At 46.1% G+C, this 27319-nt stretch overlaps 2 long non-coding RNA genes across 5 annotated transcripts in view; one reads left to right on the top strand and one right to left on the bottom strand.

Annotated features, from left to right (window-relative positions):
* LOC309621250 overlaps positions 1-27319 on the top strand; it is a 343983-nt gene that overhangs the window by 156425 nt on the left and 160239 nt on the right. The window lies entirely within an intron of this gene.
* Positions 1-27319, bottom strand: part of LOC309621247 — a 492961-nt gene that overhangs the window by 322259 nt on the left and 143383 nt on the right. The window contains exon 1 of one of the 4 annotated variants that reach the window (XR_014239863.1): positions 26334-26409. The exons of the other annotated variants lie outside the window; for them this stretch is intronic. This is a non-coding gene — a long non-coding RNA (uncharacterized lncRNA). Of the gene's footprint in view, positions 1-26333; positions 26410-27319 lie in introns of those variants that run through there. 4 annotated transcript variants of the gene reach the window in all.

Below are 27319 nucleotides of genomic sequence, written 5' to 3'. Positions count from 1 at the left end.
CAATGCTCCATGGCCCCTGTCAGCACAATGTTCCATGACAGATGTCATCACTCTCCTCCATGGTCCCTGTAATCACAATGCTCCATTCCCTTGTCAACGCAATGCTCCAGAACTCTTGTCATCATAATGCTCCATGCCCGTCTCATCACAATTCTCCATGACACTTTTCATTAAAATGCTCCATGGCCTTTATCATCACAATGCTCCATGGCCCCTGTTATCACAGTGATCCATGGTACCTTTCATCACAATGCTAGATAACCTCTGTCATCACAATGCCCGAGGACACCTGTCATCAGAATTGGCCATGGCCCTTGTCATCACAATGCTCCATGCCCTTGTCACCACAATGCTCCAGAACTCTGGGCATCATAATGCTCCATGCCCGTCTCATCACAATGTTCCATGACACTTGTCATCAAAATGCTCCATGGCCTTTGTCATCACAATGCTCCATGGCCCCTGTTATCACAGTGCTCCATGTTACCTTTCCTCATAATTCTCGATGACCACTGTCATCACAATGCCCCATGACACCTGTCATCACAATTCGCCATGGCCCTTGTCATCACAATGCTCCATGATCCATGTCATCACAATGTTCCTGGACACTTATCATCACAATGAACTATGACCACATTCATCACAATGTTCCATGACCCCTGTCATCACACTGCTCCATGGACTATGCATTCAAAATGCTCCATGGCCCCTGTAATCACATTGCTCCATGATCCCTTTCATCACAATGTTCTATGACCACTCTCATCACAATACCCCATGACGCCTATCATCATAATGCTCCAAGGCCCCTCTCATCACAATGCTTCATGAACACTGTCATCACAATATGCCATGACACTTGTCATCACAGTGCTCCATGAACACCTGTCATCACAATATTCACTGCCCATGTAATCACAATGCTCCATACCCTTTTCATCACAATGCTCCAGAACTCTTGTCATCATAATGCTCCATGCCCGTGTCATCACAATGCTTGAAGAACCTTGTCATCACAATGCTCCATGAACCGTGTCATCACAAGGTTCCAGGACCCTTGTCATCACAATGATCCATGACCCCTGTCATCTCAATGCTCCATGATCTTTGTATTCACAATGCTCCCTGGCCCCTATAATTGCGGTGATCCATGACCCCTGTCATCACAATGCTCCCTGGTATATTTCATCACAATTCTAGATGACCACTGTCATCACAGTGCTCCACGGCCCCTGTCGTCAGAGTCCTCCATGATACCTTTCATTACAATTCTACATGACCACTGTCATCACAATGCCGCATGACACCTGTCATCACAATTCGCCATGGCACTTGTCATCACAATGCTCCATGAACCATGTCATCACAATGTTCATGGACAATAGTCATGACAATGCTCCATGACAACTTACATCACAATGCTCCTTGAACCCTGTCATTTCATTGCTCCATGGCCTATGCATTCACAATGCTCCATGGCCCCTGTAATCACATTGCTCCATGATCCCTTTCATCACAATATTCTAATGTTCTATGACCACTCTCATCACAATACGCCATGACGCCTATCATCATAATGCTCCAAGGACCCTCTCATCACAATGCTCCATGATCCCTGTCATCACAATGGTCCATGACACTAGTCATCACAGTGCTCCATGACCCCTATCATCACAATATTAACTGCCCATGTAATCACAATGCTCCTGGTCCCCTGTAATCACAATGTTCCATACCCTTGTCATCACAATGCTCCAGAACACTTGTCATCATAATGCTCCATGCCCGTGTCATCACAATGCTCCATGACCACTTTCATCACAATGTTCCTTGACCCCTGTCATCACCATGCTCTATGACCACTGTCATCACAATGCCACATGACACCTGTCATCACAATGCTCTATAGCCCCTGTCAGCACAATATTCCACGACAGGTATCATCACAATGATCCATGACTGCTGTCATCACAATTTTCCCTGCCCTTGTCATCTCAATGCTCCCTGGCCCCTGTCATCACAATGCTCCATGCTCATATCATCACAATGCTCCATTACCCATGTCATCGTAGTGATCCATGACCCCTTTCATCACAATGCTCCATGACACCAGTCATCACAATGCTCCATAGCACTTGTCATCACAATGCTCCATTAGCCCTGTCATCACAATGTTCCATGACTCTTGTCATCAAAATGCCTCATGATCCATTTAATCACAATGCTCCATGACTCCTTTCATCACATCCTCCATGATACTTGTCATTACACTGCCCCATGACCTTTTTCAGAACAATGCTCCATGATACCAGTCATCACAATGCTCCATGACCATTGTCGTCACAATGCTCCATGCCCCTTTCAACACAATGCTCCATGACAACTGTCATCACAATGCTCCATGGCCTTTGTCATCACAATTATACATGGCCCCTGTGATCACAGTGGTCCATGACCCCTTTCATCACTATGCTCCATGACCACTGTCATCACAATGCCCCATGACCCCTGTCATCACAATGCTCCATGGCCCCTGTCATTACAATGCTCCATGACCACTGTCATCACAATGTTCCATGATCGCTGTAATCACAATGACCCATGACACCTTTCCTCAGAAGGCTCCAGTACGCCTGTCATCACAATGCTCCAATGACCGTCTCATCACAATGCTCCATGATCCCTGTCAGCACAACGTTCCATGACAATTGTCATCACAATGCTCCATGACACCTGTCATCACAATGTTGCCTGCCCATGTCATCAAAATGCTCCATGTCCCCTGTAATCACAATGTTCCATTACACCTGTCTTCACAATGTTCCCTGCCCATGTCATCACAATGCTCCATTACCAATATAATCAAAAAGTTCGCCTGCCCTTGTCATCAAAATGCTCCATGGCCCCTTTAATCACAATGCTCTATGAACCCTGTCATCAAAATGTTCCATGACAGTTGTCATCACAATGCTCCATGACCCTGTATTCACAATGCTCCATGCCCTTGTCATCACAATGCTCCAGAACTCTTGTCATCATAATGATGAATGCTCGTGTCATCACAAAGCTCCATGATACTTGTCATCACAATGTTCCATGGCCTTGTCATTACAATACTCCATGGCCCCTGTCATCACAGTGCTCCATGATACCTTTTATCACAATTCTAGATGACCACTGTCATCACAATGCCCCAAGACACATGTCATAACAATTCGCCATGGCCCTTGCCATCACAATGCTCCATGACCCGTGTCATCACTGAGGTCCAGGACACTTGTAATCACAATGATCCATGACCACTTACATCACAATGCTCCTTGACTCCTGTCATCACAATGCTCCATAGCCTATGCATTCGCAATGCTACATGGTCCCTGTAATCACATTGCTCCATGATCCATTTCATCACAATGCTCTATGACCACTGTCATTACAATGCCACATTATACCTGTCATCACAATGCTCCATGGCCCCTGTCAGCACAATCTTCCATGACAGATGTCATCACTCTCCTCCATGGTCCCTGTAATCACAATGCTCCATTCCCTTGTCAACGCAATGCTCCAGAACTCTTGTCATCATAATGCTCCATGCCCATCTCATCACAATTCTCCATGACACTTTTCATTAAAATGCTCCATGGCCTTTATCATCACAATGCTCCATGGCCCCTGTTATCACAGTGATCCATGGTACCTTTCATCACAATGCTAGATAACCTCTGTCATCACAATGCCCGAGGACACCTGTCATCAGAATTGGCCATGGCCCTTGTCATCACAATGCTCCATGCCCTTGTCACCACAATGCTCCAGAACTCTGGGCATCATAATGCTCCATGCCCGTCTCATCACAATGTTCCATGACACTTGTCATCAAAATGCTCCATGGCCTTTGTCATCACAATGCTCCATGGCCCCTGTTATCACAGTGCTCCATGTTACCTTTCCTCATAATTCTCGATGACCACTGTCATCACAATGCCCCATGACACCTGTCATCACAATTCGCCATGGCCCTTGTCATCACAATGCTCCATGATCCATGTCATCACAATGTTCCTGGACACTTATCATCACAATGAACTATGACCACATTCATCACAATGTTCCATGACCCCTGTCATCACACTGCTCCATGGACTATGCATTCAAAATGCTCCATGGCCCCTGTAATCACATTGCTCCATGATCCCTTTCATCACAATGTTCTATGACCACTCTCATCACAATACCCCATGACGCCTATCATCATAATGCTCCAAGGCCCCTCTCATCACAATGCTTCATGAACACTGTCATCACAATATGCCATGACACTTGTCATCACAGTGCTCCATGAACACCTGTCATCACAATATTCACTGCCCATGTAATCACAATGCTCCATACCCTTTTCATCACAATGCTCCAGAACTCTTGTCATCATAATGCTCCATGCCCGTGTCATCACAATGCTTGAAGAACCTTGTCATCACAATGCTCCATGAACCGTGTCATCACAAGGTTCCAGGACCCTTGTCATCACAATGATCCATGACCCCTGTCATCTCAATGCTCCATGATCTTTGTATTCACAATGCTCCATGGCCCCTATAATTGCGGTGATCCATGACCCCTGTCATCACAATGCTCCCTGGTATATTTCATCACAATTCTAGATGACCACTGTCATCACAGTGCTCCACGGCCCCTGTCGTCAGAGTCCTCCATGATACCTTTCATTACAATTCTACATGACCACTGTCATCACAATGCCCCATGACACCTGTCATCACAATTCGCCATGGCACTTGTCATCACAATGCTCCATGAACCATGTCATCACAATGTTCATGGACAATAGTCATGACAATGCTCCATGACAACTTACATCACAATGCTCCTTGAACCCTGTCATTTCATTGCTCCATGGCCTATGCATTCACAATGCTCCATGGCCCCTGTAATCACATTGCTCCATGATCCCTTTCATCACAATATTCTAATGTTCTATGACCACTCTCATCACAATACGCCATGACGCCTATCATCATAATGCTCCAAGGACCCTCTCATCGCAATGCTCCATGATCCCTGTCATCACAATGTTCCATGACACTAGTCATCACAGTGCTCCATGACCCCTGTCATCACAATATTCACTGCCCATGTAATCACAATGCTCCTGGTCCCCTGTAATCACAATGTTCCATACCCTTGTCATCACAATGCTCCAGAACACTTGTCATCATAATGCTCCATGCCCGTGTCATCACAATGCTCCATGACCACTTTCATCACAATGTTCCTTGACCCCTGTCATCACCATGCTCTATGACCACTGTCATCACAATGCCACATGACACCTGTCATCACAATGCTCTATAGCCCCTGTCAGCACAATATTCCACGACAGGTATCATCACAATGATCCATGACTGCTGTCATCACAATATTCCCTGCCCTTGTCATCTCAATGCTCCCTGGCCCCTGTCATCACAATGCTCCATGCTCATATCATCACAATGCTCCATTACCCATGTCATCGTAGTGATCCATGACCCCTTTCATCACAATGCTCCATGACACCAGTCATCACAATGCTCCATAGCCCTTGTCATCACAATGCTCCATTAGCCCTGTCATCACAATGTTCCATGACTCTTGTCATCAAAATGCCTCATGATCCATTTAATCACAATGCTCCATGACTCCTTTCATCACATCCTCCATGATACTTGTCATTACACTGCCCCATGACCTTTTTCAGAACAATGCTCCATGATACCAGTCATCACAATGCTCCATGACCATTGTCGTCACAATGCTCCATGCCCCTTTCAACACAATGCTCCATGACAACTGTCATCACAATGCTCCATGGCCTTTGTCATCACAATTATACATGGCCCCTGTGATCACAGTGGTCCATGACCCCTTTCATCACTATGCTCCATGACCACTGTCATCACAATGCCCCATGACCCCTGTCATCACAATGCTCCATGGCCCCTGTCATTACAATGCTCCATGACCACTGTCATCACAATGTTCCATGATCGCTGTAATCACAATGACCCATGACACCTTTCCTCAGAAGGCTCCAGTACGCCTGTCATCACAATGCTCCAATGACCGTCTCATCACAATGCTCCATGATCCCTGTCAGCACAACGTTCCATGACAATTGTCATCACAATGCTCCATGACACCTGTCATCACAATGTTGCCTGCCCATGTCATCAAAATGCTCCATGTCCCCTGTAATCACAATGTTCCATTACACCTGTCTTCACAATGTTCCCTGCCCATGTCATCACAATGCTCCATTACCAATATAATCAAAAAGTTCGCCTGCCCTTGTCATCAAAATGCTCCATGGCCCCTTTAATCACAATGCTCTATGAACCCTGTCATCACAATGTTCCATGACAGTTGTCATCACAATGCTCCATGACCCTGTATTCACAATGCTCCATGCCCTTGTCATCACAATGCTCCAGAACTCTTGTCATCATAATGATGAATGCTCGTGTCATCACAAAGCTCCATGATACTTGTCATCACAATGTTCCATGGCCTTGTCATTACAATACTCCATGGCCCCTGTCATCACAGTGCTCCATGATACCTTTTATCACAATTCTAGATGACCACTGTCATCACAATGCCCCAAGAAACATGTCATCACAATTCGCCATGGCCCTTGCCATCACAATGCTCCATGACCCGTGTCATCACTGAGGTCCAGGACACTTGTAATCACAATGATCCATGACCACTTACATCACAATGCTCCTTGACTCCTGTCATCACAATGCTCCATAGCCTATGCATTCGCAATGCTACATGGTCCCTGTAATCACATTGCTCCATGATCCATTTCATCACAATGCTCTATGACCACTGTCATTACAATGCCACATTATACCTGTCATCACAATGCTCCATGGCCCCTGTCAGCACAATCTTCCATGACAGATGTCATCACTCTCCTCCATGGTCCCTGTAATCACAATGCTCCATTCCCTTGTCAACGCAATGCTCCAGAACTCTTGTCATCATAATGCTCCATGCCCGTCTCATCACAATTCTCCATGACACTTTTCATTAAAATGCTCCATGGCCTTTATCATCACAATGCTCCATGGCCCCTGTTATCACAGTGATCCATGGTACCTTTCATCACAATGCTAGATAACCTCTGTCATCACAATGCCCGAGGACACCTGTCATCAGAATTGGCCATGGCCCTTGTCATCACAATGCTCCATGCCCTTGTCACCACAATGCTCCAGAACTCTGGGCATCATAATGCTCCATGCCCTTCTCATCACAATGCTCCATGACACTTGTCATCAAAATGCTCCATGGCCTTTGTCATCACAATGCTCCATGGCCCCTGTTATCACAGTGCTCCATGTTACCTTTCCTCATAATTCTCGATGACCACTGTCATCACAATGCCCCATGACACCTGTCATCACAATTCGCCATGGCCCTTGTCATCACAATGCTCCATGATCCATGTCATCACAATGTTCCTGGGCAATTATAATCACAATGAACTATGACCACATTCATCACAATGTTCCATGACCCCTGTCATCACACTGCTCCATGGACTATGCATTCAAAATGCTCCATGGCCCCTGTAATCACATTGCTCCATGATCCCTTTCATCACAATGTTCTATGACCACTCTCATCACAATACCCCATGACGCCTATCATCATAATGCTCCAAGGCCCCTCTCATCACAATGCTCCATGAACCCTGTCATCACAATATGCCATGACACTTGTCATCACAGTGCTCCATGAACACCTGTCATCACAATATTCACTGCCCATGTAATCACAATGCTCCATACCCTTTTCATCACAATGCTCCAGAACTCTTGTCATCATAATGCTCCATGCCCGTGTCATCACAATGCTTGAAGAACCTTGTCATCACAATGCTCCATGAACCGTGTCATCACAAGGTTCCAGGACCCTTGTCATCACAATGATCCATGACCCCTGTCATCTCAATGCTCCATGATCTTTGTATTCACAATGCTCCCTGGCCCCTATAATTGCGGTGATCCATGACCCCTGTCATCACAATGCTCCCTGGTATATTTCATCACAATTCTAGATGACCACTGTCATCACAGTGCTCCACGGCCCCTGTCGTCAGAGTCCTCCATGATACCGTTCATTACAATTCTACATGACCACTGTCATCACAATGCCGCATGACACCTGTCATCACAATTCGCCATGGCACTTGTCATCACAATGCTCCATGAACCATGTCATCACAATGTTCATGGACAATAGTCATGACAACGCTCCATGACAACTTACATCACAATGCTCCTTGACCCCTGTCATTTCATTGCTCCATGGCCTATGCATTCACAATGCTCCATGGCCCCTGTAATCACATTGCTCCATGATCCCTTTCATCACAATATTCTAATGTTCTATGACCACTCTCATCACAATACGCCATGACGCCTATCATCATAATGCTCCAAGGCCCCTCTCATCACAATGCTCCATGATCCCTGTCATCACAATGGTCCATGACACTAGTCATCACAGTGCTCCATGACCCCTGTCATCACAATATTCACTGCCCATGTAATCACAATGCTCCTGGTCCCCTGTAATCACAATGTTCCATACCCTTGTCATCACAATGCTCCAGAACACTTGTCATCATAATGCTCCATGCCCGTGTCATCACAATGCTCCATGACCACTTTCATCACAATGTTCCTTGACCCCTGTCATCACCATGCTCTATGACCACTGTCATCACAATGCCACATGACACCTGTCATCACAATGCTCTATAGCCCCTGTCAGCACAATATTCCACGACAGGTATCATCACAATGATCCATGACTGCTGTCATCACAATTTTCCCTGCCCTTGTCATCTCAATGCTCCCTGGCCCCTGTCATCACAATGCTCCATGCTCATATCATCACAATGCTCCATTACCCATGTCATCGTAGTGATCCCTGACCCCTTTCATCACAATGCTCCATGACACCAGTCATCACAATGCTCCATAGCCCTTGTCATCACAATGCTCCATTAGCCCTGTCATCACAATGTTCCATGACTCTTGTCATCAAAATGCCTCATGATCCATTTAATCACAATGCTCCATGACTCCTTTCATCACATCCTCCATGATACTTGTCATTACACTGCCCCATGACCTTTTTCAGACCAATGCTCCATGATACCAGTCATCACAATGCTCCATGACCATTGTCGTCACAATGCTCCATGCCCCTTTCAACACAATGCTCCATGACAACTGTCATCACAATGCTCCATGGCCTTTGTCATCACAATTATACATGGCCCCTGTGATCACAGTGGTCCATGACCCCTTTCATCACTATGCTCCATGACCACTGTCATCACAATGCCCCATGACCCCTGTCATCACAATGCTCCATGGCCCCTGTCATTACAATGCTCCATGACCACTGTCATCACAATGTTCCATGATCGCTGTAATCACAATGACCCATGACACCTTTCCTCAGAAGGCTCCAGTACGCCTGTCATCACAATGCTCCAATGACCGTCTCATCACAATGCTCCATGATCCCTGTCAGCACAACGTTCCATGACAATTGTCATCCCAATGCTCCATGACACCTGTCATCACAATGTTGCCTGCCCATGTCATCAAAATGCTCCATGTCCCCTGTAATCACAATGTTCCATTACACCTGTCTTCACAATGTTCCCTGCCCATGTCATCACAATGCTCCATTACCAATGTAATCAAAAAGTTCGCCTGCCCTTGTCATCAAAATGCTCCATGGCCCCTTTAATCACAATGCTCTATGAACCCTGTCATCACAATGTTCCATGACAGTTGTCATCACAATGCTCCATGACCCTGTATTCACAATGCTCCATGCCCTTGTCATCACAATGCTCCAGAACTCTTGTCATCATAATGATGAATGCTCGTGTCATCACAAAGCTCCATGATACTTGTCATCACAATGTTCCATGGCCTTGTCATTACAATACTCCATGGCCCCTGTCATCACAGTGCTCCATGATACCTTTTATCACAATTCTAGATGACCACTGTCATCACAATGCCCCAAGACACATGTCATCACAATTCGCCATGGCCCTTGCCATCACAATGCTCCATGACCCGTGTCATCACTGAGGTCCAGGACACTTGTAATCACAATGATCCATGACCACTTACATCACAATGCTCCTTGACTCCTGTCATCACAATGCTCCATAGCCTATGCATTCGCAATGCTACATGGTCCCTGTAATCACATTGCTCCATGATCCATTTCATCACAATGCTCTATGACCACTGTCATTACAATGCCACATTATACCTGTCATCACAATGCTCCATGGCCCCTGTCAGCACAATGTTCCATGACAGATGTCATCACTGTCCTCCATGGTCCCTGTAATCACAATGCTCCATTCCCTTGTCAACGCAATGCTCCAGAACTCTTGTCATCATAATGCTCCATGCCCGTCTCATCACAATTCTCCATGACACTTTTCATTAAAATGCTCCATGGCCTTTATCATCACAATGCTCCATGGCCCCTGTTATCACAGTGATCCATGGTACCTTTCATCACAATGCTAGATAACCTCTGTCATCACAATGCCCGAGGACACCTGTCATCAGAATTGGCCATGGCCCTTGTCATCACAATGCTCCATGCCCTTGTCACCACAATGCTCCAGAACTCTGGGCATCATAATGCTCCATGCCCTTCTCATCACAATGCTCCATGACACTTGTCATCAAAATGCTCCATGGCCTTTGTCATCACAATGCTCCATGGCCCCTGTTATCACAGTGCTCCATGTTACCTTTCCTCATAATTCTCGATGACCACTGTCATCACAATGCCCCATGACACCTGTCATCACAATTCGCCATGGCCCTTGTCATCACAATGCTCCATGATCCATGTCATCACAATGTTCCTGGGCAATTATCATCACAATGAACTATGACCACATTCATCACAATGTTCCATGACCCCTGTCATCACACTGCTCCATGGACTATGCATTCAAAATGCTCCATGGCCCCTGTAATCACATTGCTCCATGATCCCTTTCATCACAATGTTCTATGACCACTCTCATCACAATACCCCATGACGCCTATCATCATAATGCTCCAAGGCCCCTCTCATCACAATGCTCCATGAACCCTGTCATCACAATATGCCATGACACTTGTCATCACAGTGCTCCATGAACACCTGTCATCACAATATTCACTGCCCATGTAATCACAATGCTCCATACCCTTTTCATCACAATGCTCCAGAACTCTTGTCATCATAATGCTCCATGCCCGTGTCATCACAATGCTTGAAGAACCTTGTCATCACAATGCTCCATGAACCGTGTCATCACAAGGTTCCAGGACCCTTGTCATCACAATGATCCATGACCCCTGTCATCTCAATGCTCCATGATCTTTGTATTCACAATGCTCCCTGGCCCCTATAATTGCGGTGATCCATGACCCCTGTCATCACAATGCTCCCTGGTATATTTCATCACAATTCTAGATGACCACTGTCATCACAGTGCTCCACGGCCCCTGTCGTCAGAGTCCTCCATGATACCGTTCATTACAATTCTACATGACCACTGTCATCACAATGCCGCATGACACCTGTCATCACAATTCGCCATGGCACTTGTCATCACAATGCTCCATGAACCATGTCATCACAATGTTCATGGACAATAGTCATGACGATGCTCCATGACAACGCTCCATGACAACTTACATCACAATGCTCCTTGACCCCTGTCATTTCATTGCTCCATGGCCTATGCATTCACAATGCTCCATGGCCCCTGTAATCACATTGCTCCATGATCCCTTTCATCACAATATTCTAATGTTCTATGACCACTCTCATCACAATACGCCATGACGCCTATCATCATAATGCTCCAAGGCCCCTCTCATCACAATGCTCCATGATCCCTGTCATCACAATGTTCCATGACACTAGTCATCACAGTGCTCCATGACCCCTGTCATCACAATATTCACTGCCCATGTAATCACAATGCTCCTGGTCCCCTGTAATCACAATGTTCCATACCCTTGTCATCACAATGCTCCAGAACACTTGTCATCATAATGCTCCATGCCCGTGTCATCACAATGCTTGAAGAACCTTGTCATCACAATGCTCCATGAACCGTGTCATCACAAGGTTCCAGGACCCTTGTCATCACAATGATCCATGACCCCTGTCATCTCAATGCTCCATGATCTTTGTATTCACAATGCTCCCTGGCCCCTATAATTGCGGTGATCCATGACCCCTGTCATCACAATGCTCCCTGGTATATTTCATCACAATTCTAGATGACCACTGTCATCACAGTGCTCCACGGCCCCTGTCGTCAGAGTCCTCCATGATACCTTTCATTACAATTCTACATGACCACTGTCATCACAATGCCGCATGACACCTGTCATCACAATTCGCCATGGCACTTGTCATCACAATGCTCCATGAACCATGTCATCACAATGTTCATGGACAATAGTCATGACAATGCTCCATGACAACTTACATCACAATGCTCCTTGACCCCTGTCATTTCATTGCTCCATGGCCTATGCATTCACAATGCTCCATGGCCCCTGTAATCACATTGCTCCATGATCCCTTTCATCACAATATTCTAATGTTCTATGACCACTCTCATCACAATACGCCATGAGGCCTATCATCATAATGCTCCAAGGCCCCTCTCATCACAATGCTTCATGATCCCTGTCATCACAATGTTCCATGACACTAGTCATCACAGTGCTCCATGACCCCTGTCATCACAATATTCACTGCCCATGTAATCACAATGCTCTTGGTCCCCTGTAATCACAATGTTCCATACCCTTGTTATCACAATGCTCCAGAACACTTGTCATCACAATGCTCCATGACCACTTTCATCACAATGTTCCTTGACCCCTGTCATCACCATGCTCTATGACCACTGTCATCACAATGCCACATGACACCTGTCATCACAATGCTCTATAGCCCCTGTCAGCACAATATTCCACGACAGGTATCATCACAATGATCCATGACTGCTGTCATCACAATTTTCCCTGCCCTTGTCATCTCAATGCTCCCTGGCCCCTGTCATCACAATGCTCCATGCTCATATCATCACAATGCTCCATTACCCATGTCATCGTAGTGATCCATGACCCCTTTCATCACAATGCTCCATGACCCCAGTCATCACAATGCTCCATAGCCCTTGTCATCACAATGCTCCATTAGCCCTGTCATCACAATGTTCCATGACTCTTGTCATCAAAATGCCTCATGATCCATTTAATCACAATGCTCCATGACTCCTTTCATCACATCCTCCATGATACTTGTCATTACACTGCCCCATGACCTTTTTCAGAACAATGCTCCATGATACCAGTCATCACAATGCTCCATGACCATTGTCGTCACAATGCTCCATGACGCTTTCAACACAATGCTCCATGACAACTGTCATCACAATGCTCCATGGTCTTTGTCATCACAATTATACATGGCCCCTGTGATCACAGTGCTCCATGACCCCTTTCATCACAATGTTCCATGACCACTGTCATCACAATGCCCCATGACCCCTGTCATCACAATGCTCCATGGCCCCTGTCATTACAATGCTCCATGACCACTGTCATCACAATGTTCCATGATCGCTGTAATCACAACGACCCATGACACCTTTCCTCAGAAGGCTCCAGTACGCCTGTCATCACAATGCTCCAATAACCATCTCATCACAATGCTCCATGATCCCTGTCAGCACAACGTTCCATGACAATTGTCATCACAATGCTCCATGACACCTGTCATCACAATGTTGCCTGCCCATGTCATCAAAATGATCCATGTCCCCTGTAATCACAATGTTCCATTACACCTGTCTTCACAATGTTCCCTGCCCATGTCATCACAATGCTCCATTACCAATGTAATCAAAAGGTTCGCCTGCCCTTGTCATCGAAATGCTCCATGGTCCCTTTAATCACAATGCTCCATGAACCCTGTCATCACAATGTTCCATGACAGTTGTCATCACAATGCTCCATGACCCTGTAATCACAATGCTCCATGCCCTTGTCATCACAATGCTCCAGAACTCTTGTCATCATAATGATGAATGCTCGTGTCATCACAAAGCTCCATGATACTTGTCATCACAATGTTCCATGGCCTTGTCATTACAATACTCCATGGCCCCTGTCATCACAGTGCTCCATGATACCTTTTATCACAATTCTAGATGACCACTGTCATCACAATGCCCCAAGAAACATGTCATCACAATTCGCCATGGCCCTTGCTATCACAATGCTCCATGACCCATGTCATCACAATGGTCCAGGACACTTGTCATCACAATGATCCATGACCACTTACATCACAATGCTCCTTGACTCCTGTCATCACAATGCTCCATAGCCTATGCATTCGCAATGCTACATGGTCCCTGTCATCACATTGTTCCATGATCCATTTCATCACAATGCTCTATGACCACTGTCATTACAATGCCACATTATACCTGTCATCACAATGCTCCATGGCCCCTGTCAGCACAATGTTCCATGACAGATGTCATCACTATCCTCCATGGTCCCTGTAATCACAATGCTCCATTCCCTTGTCAACGTAATGCTCCAGAACTCTTGTCATCATAATGCTCCATGCCCGTCTCATCACAATTCTCCATGACACTTTTCATTAAAATGCTCCATGGCCTTTATCATCACAATGCTCCATGGCCCCTGTTATCACAGTGATCCATGGTACCTTTCATCACAATGCTAGATAACCTCTGTCATCACAATGCCCGAGGACACCTGTCATCAGAATTGGCCATGGCCCTTGTCATCAGAATGCTCCATGCCCTTGTCACCACAATGCTCCAGAACTCTGGGCATCATAATGCTCCAATCCCGTCTCATCACAATGCTCCATGACACTTGTCATCAAAATGCTCCATGGCCTTTGTCATCACAATGCTCCATGGCCCCTGTTATCATAGTGCTCCATGTTACCTTTCATCACAATTCTAGATGACCACTGTCATCACAAGGCCCCATGACACCTGTCATCACAATTCGCCATGGCCCTTGTCATCACAATGCTCCATGATCCATGTCATCACAATGTTCCTGGACACTTATCATCACAATGAACTATGACCACATTCATCACAATGCTCCATGACCCCTGTCATCACACTGCTCCATGGCCTATGCATTCAAAATGCTCCATGGCCCCTGTAATCACATTGCTCCATGATCCCTTTCATCACAATGTTCTATGACCACTCTCATCACAATACCCCATGACGCCTATCATCATAATGCTCCAAGGCCCCTCTCATCACAATGCTCCATGAACCCTGTCATCACAATGTTCCATGACTCTTGTCATCACAGTGCTCCATGAACCCCTGCCATCACAATATTCACTGCCCATGTAATCACAATGCTCCTGGTCCCCTGTAATCACAGTGCTCCATACCCTTTTCATCACAATGCTCCAGAACTCTTGTCATCATAATGCTCCATGCCCGTGTCATCACAATGCTTGAAGAACCTTGTCATCACAATGCTCCATGAACCGTGTCATCACAAGGTTCCAGGACCCTTGTCATCACAATGATCCATGACCCCTGTCATCTCAATGCTCCATGATCTTTGTATTCACAATGCTCCATGGCCTCTATAATTGCGGTGATCCATGACCCCTGTCATCACAATGCTCCCTGGTATATTTCATCACAATTCTAGATGACCACTGTCATCACAGTGCTCCACGGCCCCTGTCGTCAGAGTCCTCCATGATACCTTTCATTACAATTCTACATGACCACTGTCATCACAATGCCCCATGACACCTGTCATCACAATTCGCCATGGCACTTGTCATCACAATGCTCCATGAACCATGTCATCACAATGTTCATGGACACTTGTCATCACAATGCTCCATGACAACTTACATCACAATGCTCCTTGACCCCTGTCATTTCATTGCTCCATGGCCTATGCATTCACAATGCTCCATGGCTCCTGTAAGCACATTGCTCCATGATCCCTTTCATCACAATGTTCTATGACCACTCTCATCACAATATCCCATGACGCCTATCATCATAATGCTCCAAGGCCCCTCTCATCACAATGCTCCATGAACCCTGTCATCACAATGTTCAATGACACTTGTCATCACAGTGCTCCATGAACGCCTGTCATCACAATATTCACTGCCCATGTAATCACAATGCTCCTGGTCCCCTGTAATCACAGTGCTCCATACCCTTTTCATCACAATGCTCCAGAACTCTTGTCATCACTATGCTCCATGCCCTTGTCACCAAAATGCTCCAGAACGCTTGGCATCATAATGCTCCATGCCCGTCTCATCACAATGCTCCATGACACTTGTCATCAAAATGCTCCATGGCCTTTGTCATCACAATGCTCCATGGCTCCTGTTATCACAGTGCTCCATGTTACCTTTCCTCACAATTCGCGATGACCACTGTCATCACAATGCCCCATGACACCTGTCATCACAATTCGCCATGGTCCTTGTCATCACAATGATCCATGATCCATGTCATCACAATGTTCATGGACACTTGTCATCACAATGCTCCATGACAACTTACATCACAATGCTCCTTGACCCCTGTCATTTCATTGCTCCATGGCCTATGCATTCACAATGCTCCATGGCTCCTGTAATCACATTGCTCCATGATCCCTTTCATCACAATGCTCCAAGACCGCTGTCATCACAATGCCCCATGATGCCTATCATCAAAATGCTCCAAGGCCACTCTTATCACAATGCTCCATGATCCCTGTCCTCCCAATATTCCATGACACTAGTCATCACAGTGCTCCATGACCCCTGTCATCACAATATTCACTGCCCATGTAATCACAATGCTCCTGTTCCCCTGTAATCACAATGCTCCATACCCTTGTCATCACAATGCTCCAGAACTCTTGTCATCATAATTCTCCATGCCCGTGTCATCACAGTGCTCCATGACCACTTTCATCACAATGCTCCTTGACCCCTGTCATAACAATGCTCTATGACCACTGTCATCACAATGCCACATGACACCTGTCATCACAATGCTCTATAGCCCCTGTCAGCACAATGTTCCATGACAGGTATCATCACAATGATCCATGACTGCTCTCATCACAATGTTCCCTGCTCTTGTCATCTCAATGCTCCCTGGCCCCTGTTATCACAATGCTCCATGCCCATATCATCAAAATGCTCCATTACCCATGTCATCGTAGTGATCCATGACCCCTTTCATCACAATGCTGCATGACACCTGTCATCACAATGCTCCATAGCCCTTGCCATCAAAATGCTCCATTAGCCCTGTCATCACAATGTTCCATGACACTTGTCATCAAAATTCCTCATGATCCATTTAATCACAATGCTCCATGACTCCTTTCATCACATCCTCCATGATACTTGTCATTACACTGCCCCATGACCTTTTTCAGAACAATGCTCCATGATACCAGTCATCACAATGCTCCATGACCATTGTCGTCACAATGCTCCATGCCCCTTTCAACACAATGCCCCATGACACCTGTCATCACATTTCGCCATGGCACTTGTCATCACAATGCTCCATGAACCATGTCATCACAATGTTCATGGACACTTGTCATCACAGTGCTCCATGACATCTTACATCACAATGCTCCTTGACCCCTGTCATTTCATTGCTCCATGGCCTATGCATTCACAATGCTCCATGGCTCCTGTAAGCACATTGCTCCATGATCCCTTTCATCACAATGCTCCAAGACCGCTGTCATCACAATGCCCCATGACGCCTATCATCATAATGCTCTAAGGCCCCTCTCATCACAATGCTCCATGATCCTTTCATCACAATGTTCCATGACACTAGTCATCACAGTGCTCCATGACCCCTGTCATCACAGTGCTCCATGACCCCTGTCATCACAATATTCACTGCCCATGTAATCACAATGCTCCTGGTCCCCTGTAATCATAGTGCTCCATACCCTTGTCATCACAATGCTCCAGAACTCTTGTCATCATAATGCTCCATGCCCGTGTCATCACAATGCTTGAAGAACCTTGTCATCACAATGCTCCATGAACCGTGTCATCACAAGGTTCCAGGACCCTTGTCATCACAATGATCCGTGACCCCTGTCATCTCAATGCTCCATGATCTTTGTATTCACAATGCTCCATGGCCCCTATAATTGCGGTGATCCATGACCCCTGTCATCACAATGCTCCCTGGTATATTTCATCACAATTCTAGATGACCACTGTCATCACAGTGCTCCACGGCCCCTGTCATCAGAGTCCTCCCTGATACCTTTCATCACAATTCTATATGACCGCTCTCATCACAATTCCACATGACACCTGTCATCACAATGCTCCATGAACCATGTCATCACAATGTTCATGGACAATAGTCATCACAATGCTCCATGACAACTTACATCACAATGCTCCTTGACCCCTGTCATTCCATTGCTCCATGGCCTATGCATTCACAATGCTCCATGGCTCCTGTAATCACATTGCTCCATGATCCCTTTCATCACAATGCTCCAAGCCCGCTGTCATCACAATGCCCCATGACGCCTATCATCATAATGCTCCAAGGCCCCTCTCATCACAATGCTCCATGATCCCTGTCATCACAATGTTCCATGACACTAGTCATCACAATGCTCCAAGACCGCTGTCATCACAATGCCCCATGACGCCTATCATCATAATGCTCCAAGGCCCCTCTCATCACAGTGCTCCATGATCCCTCTCATCACAATGTTCCATGACACTAGTCATCACAGTGTTCCATGACCCCTGTCATCACAATATTCACTGCCCATGTAATCACAATGCTCCTGGTCCCCTTTAATCACAATGCTCCATACCCTTGTCATCACAATGCTCCAGAACTCTTGTCATCATAATGCTCCATTCCCGTGTCATCACAGTGCTCCATGACCACTTTCATCACAATGCTCCTTGACCCCTGTCATCACAATGCTCTATGACCACTGTCATCACAATGCCACATGACACCTGTCATCACAATGCTCTATAGCCCCTGTCAGCACAATGTTCCATGACAGGTATCATCACAATGATCCATGACTGCTGTCATCACAATGTTCCCTGCCCTTGTCATTCTCAATGCTCCCTGGCCCCTGTCATCACAATGCTCCATGCTCATATCATCACAATGCTCCATTACCCATGTCATCGTAGTGATCCATGACCCCTTTCATCACAATGCTCCATGACCCCAGTCATCACAAAGCTCCATAGCTCTTGTCATCACAATGCTCCTTTAGCCCTGTCATCACAATGTTCCATGACTCTTGTCATCAAAATGCCTCATGATCCATTTAATCACAATGCTCCATGAGTCCTTTCATCACATCCTCCATGATACTTGTCATTACACTGCCCCATGACCTTTTTCAGAACAATGCTCCATGATACCAGTCATCACAATGCTCCATGACCATTGTCGTCACAATGCTCCATGCCCCTTTCAACACAATGCTCCATGACAACTGTCATCACAATGCTCCATGGTCTTTGTCATCACAATTATACATGGCCCCTGTGATCACAGTGCTCCATGACCCCTTTCATCACAATGTTCCATGACCACTGTCATCACAATGCCCCATGACCCCTGTCATCACAATGCTCCATGGCCCCTGTCATTACAATGCTCCATGACCACTGTCATCACAATGTTCCATGATCGCTGTAATCACAATGACCCATGACACCTTTCCTCAGAAGGCTCCAGTACGCCTGTCATCACAATGCTCCAATGACCGTCTCATCACAATGCTCCATGATCCCTGTCAGCACAACGTTCCATGACAATTGTCATCAAAATGCTCCATGACACCTGTCATCACAATGTTGCCTGCCCATGTCATCAAAATGCTCCATGTCCCCTGTAATCACAATGTTCCATTACACCTGTCTTCACAATGTTCCCTGCCCATGTCATCACAATGCTCCATTACCAATGTAGTCAAAATGTTCGCCTGCCCTTGTCATCGAAATGCTCCATGGTCCCTTTAATCACAATGCTCCATGAACCCTGTCATCACAATGTTCCATGACAGTTGTCATCACAATGCTCCATGACCCTGTAATCACAATGCTCTATGCCCTTGTCATCACAATGCTCCTTGACCCCTGTCATCACAATGCTCTATGACCACTGTCATCACAATGCCACATGACACCTGTCATCACAATGCTCTATAGCCCCTGTCAGCACAATGTTCCATGACAGGTATCATCACAATGATCCATGACTGCTGTCATCACAATGTTCCCTGCCCTTGTCATTCTCAATGCTCCCTGGCCCCTGTCATCACAATGCTCCATGCTCATATCATCACAATGCTCCATTACCCATGTCATCGTAGTGATCCATGACCCCTTTCATCACAATGCTCCATGACCCCAGTCATCACAAAGCTCCATAGCTCTTGTCATCACAATGCTCCATTAGCCCTGTCATCACAATATTCCATGACTCTTGTCATCAAAATGCCTCATGATCCATTTAATCACAATGCTCCATGAGTCCTTTCATCACATCCTCCATGATACTTGTCATTACACTGCCCCATGACCTTTTTCAGAACAATGCTCCATGATACCAGTCATCACAATGCTCCATGACCATTGTCGTCACAATGCTCCATGCCCCTTTCAACACAATGCTCCATGACAACTGTCATCACAATGCTCCATGGTCTTTGTCATCACAATTATACATGGCCCCTGTGACCACAGTGCTCCATGACCCCTTTCATCACAATGTTCCATGACCACTGTCATCACAATGCCCCATGACCCCTGTCATCACAATGCTCCATGGCCCCTGTCATCACAATGATCCATGACGACTTACGTCACAATGCTCCTTGACTCCTGTCATCACAATGCTCCATAGCTTATGCATTCGCAATGCTACATGGTCCCTGTAATCACATTGCTCCATGATCCATTTCATCACAATGCTCTATGACCACTGTCATTACAATGCCACATTATACCTGTCATCACAATGCTCCATGGCCCCTGTCAGCACAATGTTCCATGACAGATGTCATCACTCTCGTCCATGGTCCCTGTAATCACAATGCTCCATTCCCTTGTCAACGCAATGCTCCAGAACTCTTGTCATCATAATGCTCCATGCCCGTCTCATCACAATTCTCCATGACACTTTTCATTAAAATGCTCCATGGCCTTTATCATCACAATGCTCCATGGCCCCTGTTATCACATTGATCCATTGTACCTTTCATCACATTGCTAGGTAACCTCTGTCATCACAATGCCCGATGACACCTGTCATCAGAATTGGCCATGGCCCTTGTCATCACAATGCTCCTTGCCCTTGTCACCACAATGCTCCAGAACTCTGGGCATCATAATGCTCCATGCCAGTCTCATCACAATGCTCCATGACACTTGTCATCAAAATGCTCCATGGCCTTTGTCATCACAATGCTCCATGGCCCCTGTTATCACAGTGCTCCATGTTACCTTTCCTCATAATTCTCGATGACCACTGTCATCACAATGCCCCATGACACCTGTCATCACAATTCGCCATGGCCCTTGTCATCACAATGCTCCATGATCCATGTCATCACAATGTTCCTGGACACTTATTATCACAATGAACTATGACCACATTCATCACAATGCTCCATGACGCCTGTCATCACACTGCTCCATGGACTATGCATTCAAAATGCTCCATGGCCCCTGTAATCACATTGCTCCATGATCCCTTTCATCACAATGTTCTATGACCACTCTCATCACAATACCCCATGACGCCTATCATCATAATGCTCCAAGGCCCCTCTCATCACAATGCTCCATGAACCCTGTCATCACAATGTTCCATGACACTTGTCATCACAGTGCTCCATGAACCCCTGTCATCACAATATTCACTGCCCATGTAATCACAATGCTCCTGGTCCCCTGTAATCACAGTGCTCCATACCCTTTTCATCACAATGCTCCAGAACTCTTGTCATCATAATGCTCCATGCCCGTGTCATCACAATGCTTGAAGAACCTTGTCATCACAATGCTCCATGAACCGTGTCATCACAAGGTTCCAGGACCCTTGTCATCACAATGATCCATGACCCCTGTCATCTCAATGCTCCATGATCTTTGTATTCACAATGCTCCATGGCCCCTATAATTGCGGTGATCCATGACCCCTGTCATCACAATGCTCCCTGGTATATTTCATCACAATTCTAGATGACCACTGTCATCACAGTGCTCCACGGCCCCTGTCATCAGAGTCCTCCATGATACCTTTCATTACAATTCTACATTACCACTGTCATCACAATGCCGCATGACACCTGTCATCACAATTCGCCATGGCACTTGTCATCACAATGCTCCATGAACCATGTCATCACAATGTTCATGGACAATAGTCATCACAATGCTCCATGACAACTTACATCACAATGCTCCTTGACCCCTGTCATTCCATTGCTCCATGGCCTATGCATTCACAATGCTACATGGCTCCTGTAATCACATTGCTCCATGATCCCTTTCATCACAATGCTCCAAGACCGCTGTCATCACAATGCCCCATGACGCCTATCATCATAATGCTCCAAGGCCCCTCTCATCACAATGCTCCATGATCCCTGTCATCACAATGTTCCATGACACTAGTCATCACAGTGCTCCATGACCCCTGTCATCACAATATTCACTGCCCATGTAATCACAATGCTCCTGGTCCCCTGTAATCACAATGCTCCATACCCTTGTCATCACAATGCTCCAGAACTCTTGTCATCACAATGCTCTATGACCACTGTCATCACAATGCCACATGACACCTGTCATCACAATGCTCTATAGCCCCTGTCAGCACAATGTTCCATGACAGGTATCATCACAATGATCCATGACTGCTGTCATCACAATGTTCCCTGCCCTTGTCATTCTCAATGCTCCCTGGCCCCTGTCATCACAATGCTCCATGCTCATATCATCACAATGCTCCATTACCCATGTCATCGTAGTGATCCATGACCCCTTTCATCACAATGCTCCATGAACCCAGTCATCACAATGCTCCATAGCTCTTGTCATCACAATGCTCCATTAGCCCTGTCATCACAATGTTCCATGACACTTGTCATCAAAATGCCTCATGATCCATTTAATCACAATGCTCCATGACTCCTTTCATCACATCCTCCATGATACTTGTCATTAAACTGCCCCATGACCTTTTTCAGAACAATGCTCCATGATACCAGTCATCACAATGCTCCATGACCATTGTCGTCACAATGCTCCATGCCCCTTTCAACACAATGCCCCATGACACCTGTCATCACAATTCGCCATGGCACTTGTCATCACAATGCTCCATGAACCATGTCATCACAATGTTCATGGACACTTGTCATCACAATGCTCCATGACATCTTACATCACAATGCTCCATGGCCCCTGTTATCACAGTGCTCCATGTTACCTTTCATCACAATTCTAGATGACCACTGTCATCACAATGCCCCATGACACCTGTCATCACAATTCGCCATGGCCCTTGTCATCACAATGCTCCATGATCCATGTCATCACAATGTTCCTGGACACTTATCATCACAATGAACTATGACCACATTCATCACAATGCTCCATGACCCCTGTCATCACACTGCTCCATGGACTATGCATTCAAAATGCTCCATGGCCCCTGTAATCACATTGCTCCATGATCCCTTTCATCACAATGCTCCAAGACCGCTGTCATCACAAGGCCCCATGACGCGTATCATCATAAGGCTCCAAGGCCCCTCTCATCACAATGCTCCATGAACCCTGTCATCACAATGTTCCATGACACTTGTCATCACAGTGCTCCATGAACCCCTGTCATCACAATATTCACTGCCCATGTAATCACAATGCTCCTGGTCTCCTGTAATCACAGTGCTCCATACCCTTTTCATCACAATGCTCCAGAACTCTTGTCATCATAATGCTCCATGCCCGTGTCATCACAATGCTTGAAGAACCTTGTCATCACAATGCTCCATGAACCGTGTCATCACCAGGTTCCAGGACACTTGTCATCACAATGATCCATGACCCCTGTCATCTCAATGCTCCATGATCTTTGTATTCACAATGCTCCATGGCCCCTATAATTGCGGTGATCCATGACCCCTGTCATCACAATACTCCCTGGTATATTTCATCACAATTCTAGATGACCACTGTCATCACAGTGCTCCACGGCCCCTGTCATCAGAGTCCTCCATGATACTTTTCATTACAATTCTACATGACCACTGTCATCACAATTCCCCATGACACCTGTCATCACAATGCTCCATGAACGATGTCATCACAATATTCATGGACACTTGTGATCACAATGCTCCATGACAACTTACATCACAATGCTCCTTGACCCCTGTCATTTCATTGCTCCATGGCCTATGCATTCACAATTCTCCATGGCCCCTGAATCACGTTGCTCCATGATCCCTTTAATCACAATGCTCCAAGACCGCTGTCATCAAAATGCCCCATGACGCCTATCATCATAATGCTCCAAGGCCCCTCTCATCACAATGCTCCATGATCCCTGTCATCACAATGATCCATGACACTAGTCAACACAGTGCTCCATTAACCCCTGTCATCACAATATTCACTGCCCATGTAATCACAATGCTCCTGGTCCCCTGTAATCACAATGCTCCATACCCTTGTCATCACAATGCTCCAGAACTCTTGTCATCATAATGCTCCATGCCCGTGTCATCACAGTGCTCCATGTCCACTTTCATCACAATGCTCCTTGACCCCTGTCATCACAATGCTCCATGGCCTATGTATTCACAATGCTCCATGGCCCCTGTAATCACATTGTTCCATGATCCTTTTCATCACAATGCTCTATGACCACTGTCATCACAATGCCACATGACACCTGTCATCACAATGCTCTATAGCCCCTGTCAGCACAATGTTCCATGACAGGTATCATCACAATGATCCATGACTGCTGTCATCACAATGTTCCCTGCCCTTGTCATTCTCATGCTCCCTGGCCCCTGTCATCAGAATGCTCCATGCTCATATCATCACAATGCTCCATTACCCATGTCATCGTAGTGATCCATGACCCCTTTCATCACAATGCTCCATGACCCCAGTCATCACAATGCTCCATAGCCCTTGTCATCACAATGCTCCATTAGCCCTGTCATCACAATGTTCCATGACTCTTGTCATCAAAATGCCTCATGATCCATTTAATCACAATACTCCATGACTCCTTTCATCACATCCTCCATGATACTTGTCATTACACTGCCCCATGACCTTTTTCAGAACAATGCTCCATGATACCAGTCATCACAATGCTCCATGACCATTGTCGTCACAATGCTCCATGCCCCTTTCAACACAATGCTCCATGACAACTGTCATCACAATGCTCCATGGCCTTTGTCATCACAATTATACATGGCCCCTGTGATCACAATACCCCATGACCCCTGTCATCACAATGCTCCATGGCCCCTGTCATTACAATGCTCCATGACCACTGTCATCACAATGTTCCATGATCGCTGTAATCACAATGACCCATGACACCTTTCCTCAGAAGGCTCCAGTACGCCTGTCATCACAATGCTCCAATGACCGTCTCATCACAATGCTCCATGATCCCTGTCAGCACAACGTTCCATGACAATTGTCATCCCAATGCTCCATGACACCTGTCATCACAATGTTGCCTGCCCATGTCATCAAAATGCTCCATGTCCCCTGTAATCACAATGTTCCATTACACCTGTCTTCACAATGTTCCCTGCCCATGTCATCACAATGCCCCATTACCAATGTAATCAAAATGTTCACCTGCCCTTGTCATCAAAATGCTCCATGGCCCCTTTAATCACAATGCTCCATGAACCCTGTCATCACAATGTTCCATGACAGTTGTCATCACAATGCTCCATGACCCTGTAATCACAATGCTCCATGCCCTTGTCATCACAATGCTCCAGAACTCTTGTCATCATAATGATGAATGCTCGTGTCATCACAAAGCTCCATGATACTTGTCATCACAAAGTTCCATGGCCTTGTCATTACAATACTCCATGGCCCCTGTCATCACAGTGCTCCATGATACCTTTTATCACAATTCTAGATGACCACTGTCATCACAATGCCCCAAGACACATGTCATCACAATTCGCCATGGCCCTTGCCATCACAATGCTCCATGACCCGTGTCATCACAATGGTCCAGGACACTTGTCATCACAATGATCCATGACCACTTACATCACAATGCTCCTTGACTCCTGTCATCACAATGCTCCATAGCCTATGCATTCGCAATGCTACATGGTCCCTGTAATCACATTGCTCCATGATCCATTTCATCACAATGCTCTATGACCCCTGTCATTACAATGCCACATTATACCTGTCATCACAATGCTCCATGGCCCCTGTCAGCACAATGTTCCATGACAGATGTCATCACTCTCCTCCATGGTCCCTGTAATCACAATGCTCCATTCCCTTGTCAACGCAATGCTCCAGAACTCTTGTCATCATAATGCTCCATGCCCGTGTCATCACAGTGCTCCATGACCACTTTCTTCTCAATGCTCCTTGACCCCTGTCATCACAATGCTCTATGACCACTGTCATCACAATGCCACATGACACCTGTCATCACAATTCGCCATGGCACTTGTCATCACAAAGCTCCATGAACCATGTCATCACAATGTTCATGGACACTTGTCATCACAATGCTCCATGACATCTTACATCACAATGCTCCTTGACCCCTGTCATTTCATTGCTCCATTGCCTATGCATTAACAATGCTCCATGGCTCCTGTAAGCACATTGCTCCATGATCCCTTTCATCACAATGCTCTAAGACCGCTGTCATCACAATGCCCCATGACGCCTATCATCATAATGCTCTAAGGCCCCTCTCATCACAATGCTCCATGATCCCTGTCATCACAATGTTCCATGACACTAGTCATCACAGTGCTCCATGACCCCTGTCATCACAATA

This window comes from Balaenoptera borealis (genome assembly GCF_965194805.1).
Source record: "Balaenoptera borealis genome assembly, contig: HAP1_SCAFFOLD_81, whole genome shotgun sequence".
Taxonomy (NCBI): domain Eukaryota; kingdom Metazoa; phylum Chordata; class Mammalia; order Artiodactyla; family Balaenopteridae; genus Balaenoptera; species Balaenoptera borealis.
The sequence above is the reverse complement of the archived record's forward strand: the minus strand, read 5'-3'. Positions and strand labels throughout refer to the sequence as shown.